The following is a 4,987-nucleotide window of genomic DNA, read 5'->3' on the forward strand; positions in this document are numbered from 1 at the left end:
AGGCAAGTCAATGAGGATGTTCTGCTCATTCCCAGTGAAGAAAGGGAGAATCATTATTACATTGTTAATATCGCTGTTCTTGTTTGCACTTGTTGCCAAGGCAATACAGGGAAGATCTGCAAACATATAGACTGGGGCAGTACTGTTTTACCATCAGGAAACTACAGGGCAGTGACGGATAGTGACAGTATACGTAGACTGTATTATTTTATTGCTACAAAAATGAGGAGCCTCCTGAAGGGTGGCTAGAGCCTCTGTATTGCTCTCAGAATGCAGGGGCTTCAAGTTCTTCGGAACGTTTGGAGCAAATGGACACAGGTTTGCTCTGTGAAAGCCAAGAAGAGATGCCAGAGACGCTTCACATGGAGACAGTTCCAGACAAAAGAAATAATGATTTAATCGATGAGATAAAAGCTCGTCTCATAGATTTTTCAAATAAATCCCCTGAGGAAATGAGGAAAGGCCTTGAAGTCATGTGCGAAAAATTGAGAAAGCTTAAAACGCCATCTGCATGTGCATCTTATTTGGCAAATTTTGGTGAAGGCAAGTAAAACATACTTTTATATAAATGTTATGGAAAGTAATTCAATATTGTATGAATTCTAATTTTTGTTACAGGAAAATCTAGAAAAAATCGGGGTAACTATATTCCCATTCAGCCCACTGCAATAAGCAGAAGAAAAAACAAGTTGGCAGGTCGCAGATGTCATCCGGGGGAGGGGGGGGGGGGGGGGGGGGGGGAAGACAAAGACCACACTCTAAGCAAAGCAAGGAATTTGTAAAGACAGTGGAAATTTCTGAAATGGTAAGTATTACATTTCTAAAGTCAAGTATGGCATTTTGAAATTTATCTAGCAACTTTCCTTTCCCCAAAGGGCATATTAAGGAATAAAGTAATTATTATTTATTTAACATTTTTAAGTTTGAGGGAGCACTGCTGGACATACAGTGCTATTGGCTAACTTGCATAAATTTAATACTGTGTGGTAATGGTGGTCTAAAGACCGAAACAATCCACAAAAGAAATTGCAACTGAAAACTGCCTCCAGACTGACCTCACATCCAGTATTGATAAAGGCTATGGCATGCAAGTTTCTGGCACCATTTTTAAAATAATTCTTATTTTATGTGAAGGCAGCTCTATTAGTATAATTAAAGAAAAAGAAAATACTTAATTATGATTTGATGTTACTGTCACGTGGAATAATTTGTAGACATTGCAATTGAAAAAACTGAAGTCACTCCACACCTTGAACTTGGTGTGGATAATTCCATTACACAGCAAGCCAGCTGAATGATACACTGCAAATCAGTCATAAAGTGTTCACACATTCTGTTTCATTCGGAAAAAAAATTGATGTGTGTACAGGATGTTCCCTTCTGTGCAAGCAGCATTGCATATTTCCATTGGCTTGTGACTTTCTCATGGAAATGTGAATGTTCAAACATAGTTCACAACACGTCTTGTTCCAAAGCAGTGGCATTAGTACATTACAGAATAATTGCTGATGGGTAAAAGTGCTCATATCTTGTGTTAACACAACTTCCTGATTGGCAGTTGCCTCAAGTTCCCCATTAGCTTAAAATCTCCGTCCTGACTATAACACCATCTAGGCAGAAAAACTACATCTGGTATTATCACCCATGTTAATATACTCACGTTCAAACTGTTTGCTAATCTTGTTTAGATGTTAGGTTATTAACATCACAGCATTTCGTTTCTTTGGTCCAGTATGTCTTGCATGTACAGTAAAATTCTCATTACATGACATGTAAATTGTAACAATTAACTAGGCCTATATTTTTTATTATTAGTTACCTAAGTGTTTTTTCAAGGTGTGGCATATGCATATTATGACTTTAAGTAGCTAATTACAATATAAAGATGTAAATATACACAAATGTGGAGCCACTTTGAGTTTCGTTCCGTCATTGAATATTTCGATACAGAAATGGATAAGAAAAGACATGTTACATAAACATTTTTCCCCAACATTAACCCAGTATTAGTGCAACAAACTTAGTAATCCATAATTTAGAAATAAAGGTTTTCATTAATGTTAATGTGGATTTTAATTTCTTTTCAGGCTACCTTTCCATCACCAGCTACGCAATCATCCCAGTCAGCTTCAGACTTTTCAAGGTGCACGACTGTTTACTGCAGCATAGTGTGTAGGATTTTCTTAATCTGAGATCCAACCTAATGGAACTATTAAGGGAATGATTGTAGTAATTAAGTTTTTTCTTAAAGCTCAGGCCTAGCCTGACTGCTGAAATATATTAAGTTTTTTTGTTGTAGCTCGGATCTGGCCCGATTATTCCCGGCGGAGTCAGGGATTTTCCCTGCCTCGTGATGACTGGGTGTTGTGTGATGTCCTTAGGTTAGTTAGGTTTAATTAGTTCTAAGTTCTAGGGGACTGATGACCATAGATGTTAAGTCCCATAGTGCTCAGAGCCATTTTCTAACCCAATTATTGAAATAAGTTTTTTCTTAAAGCTCAGACCAAACTTACTATTGAAATATAAAAGTTCTTCTTTAAATTGGGCTATCCCAACAATGTGGATACTTATTGTGTATGTTGCACAAGTTTCTGGGAAATGTGAATTATCTTTTCTTAAAATGTAAACTACATTTTATATTCTGCATATGACTTTTTTTATTTACATCTGTTCCTTCAGGTTACATGTAGCTTATTTAATTTGTCATATTATGTCTGCTTTCTGAAGCAGTTCTGTCAGCTGCTAATGAAAAATGTTTCCTGCATTTTAATATATATTGGCAATAATAAACTGTAATATTGGCAGGAACGAACTGTTATTATTTTATTAATTGGTATTAAAACTTTATTTTAGAAGATTAAGTGAAGATATTTTGCAGTGTTAATATAAGCATCACATTTAAATAGGAATTATGAACAGATTGCCCCCATTTACACCAAGGTTGGCATAAAGGAATTGCTTATGATGGTAGCTTCGTCTGGCATGTAGAGTCTAAACAAAACTTTTCCATCTCAAATTAACTAAAAGGGAAGTAAATGATATTTTTGCTGGGAGAACACACTTTTAGGCAACCATCCTAAACTAAATGAAAAATGCATTAATGTTGTAAAAAACTCAATTTTTTCATTAAATGCCAAGCCAACTAGTCAGACTGCATGTCTTCATATCACAGTTTGTGACTTTAACATTCTGAAAATGAAAGGACAATGAATCTCTTTAAACTTTTATTTGAATAGCAGATAGAAAGCTGAACTAGGTAAGTGTACTCGCCATGAATGTTTATGTCCAGCTTTTGGTGACGCAATGTTCTGCTTCTGGTAAGTGAAGAAAAAGGGGAAAAGCAAAGGAGTGTGGAAAAATTGTGAAATATGTGAGAAAGTAATAAGACAGAATCAGGGTCCAAAGAGACCTATGCTTGTGTGGTAAACAACCTGCAGATGGGGGTTGGCATGAGTAGGTGGATGAAAGCCAGATTCTTGTAATTTAACTGTGCATTTCAAATCACTGCCTAGTCTACAGAGAGCTATTAACTGGACAGGAAAGAGTAATGATTTGTTTAATTTTGTATGTGTATTAATGTCCAACTCCATGCATTGATGACAAAGAATAAGAATATAAATATAGCACTGGCACACATTTTATAAATTCAAGAAACCAATTTAAGAAATGTATTGACTATAATGATTACAATTTGTACACAACTGCCACAAAAAACACTGACAGCAAAACACAATTTGGGGTTATTCACATTACAGCATTTTTAAAAAATGATACTGTATTGCTATACAGACTGTTGTGTTATTTAAACTAATTGGGATTTCATATAATGTACTGTAGTGTTTCTGTCCTAACCCATATCAAGCTCACTTAGACCTAGATGTCTGGTGCTCTTAAAACCCCACTCAGTGCTGCCTTCAAATTGCCAGCAAGCTTATACATACATCTCTCACTGCCATTTGACTAGTGGAGTTATGTTCAACTTTAGTGATATTACCATCAACAAAAATGCAAAATTAAAAATGTTCAGAATGCAATCATATGTCCAAATTAATTTGTGATGTGTTGCACATCACTACAATCTATAATGCAAAGTAATCCCTGGAACACATTACTAACGAACTGACAGGCTATTCAGTTCACAAGATAGTCCTTTAGGACTTCAGCATAGTAAAATTTTGTTTTAATTGCTCTTTTCATAAAGAATGCCTATTAATGACTAAAAACTGAACCATGTAATGTCTACATTAAGGTGCACAGGAAACAACAGTATGTATCAGGAAAGAAACTGGAATGAGTTACAACAGGACAGGTATACCAGCTTGCCCAGGAAAATGCATCAAACATAACTAATATTATATCAGCTTCACTTTTAAGACTTATGCCTTACAACATTAAGTCTCGGTCATTGTCTTCCTATTGAAACTCCTCCATCACACTTGTCAAACAGGGTGCTTCAAGTTGTTGAGATATCTCACTTCAAAAAAACTTAGTAAAACATTTATCATAACCTAAATAGGTGTGTGTCACTCAGGGGACCATATTATACAAAGTCTTTTTCTTCATGAATGTTTCCCACAAACTATCATGCATGGAGGATAAATTCCATTCACTAACGATGGTACTAAGTAATCCCAAATAAAAATCCAAGCCAGCTGACAGAGAAATCAAATAAATGTCTCAAAGATGGTTAAAATTCATCACATAAAGAAAATTCTATGAACTTCCATTCAAATAAAAACCATAGTGAGGTTTGACAAGTAGTTAACAAAGATCGATTAAAACATGTGACAGAGTAAATTTGTGCGCATTAATGTGTTGCCAGTTGGAACAAGGAGAACATGTGAACATTTTAGCAGAGCACATGTTACACTACTCTGAGAATTCTCGAAGTGATCTACTTTGTAAATAAACATTCAAACATCAATTATGTGATAATATTTTAGGATACCAATGCTTGGAATGTGTAGATTGTCTTCAAGGCATACAC

At 35.3% G+C, this 4,987-nt stretch overlaps 1 long non-coding RNA gene across 1 annotated transcript; it reads left to right on the forward strand.

Annotated features, from left to right (window-relative positions):
- Positions 1-712: 712 nt before the first annotated feature.
- Positions 713-2,646, forward strand: LOC126457879 (uncharacterized). Its single transcript, XR_007585541.1, has 2 exons — positions 713-805; positions 2,088-2,646. It is a non-coding gene; the product is annotated as an uncharacterized LOC126457879 (long non-coding RNA).
- The last annotated feature ends 2,341 nt before the right edge of the window (positions 2,647-4,987 follow it).

Source organism: Schistocerca serialis, chromosome 2 (assembly GCF_023864345.2).
Source record: "Schistocerca serialis cubense isolate TAMUIC-IGC-003099 chromosome 2, iqSchSeri2.2, whole genome shotgun sequence".
NCBI lineage: Eukaryota > Metazoa > Arthropoda > Insecta > Orthoptera > Acrididae > Schistocerca > Schistocerca serialis.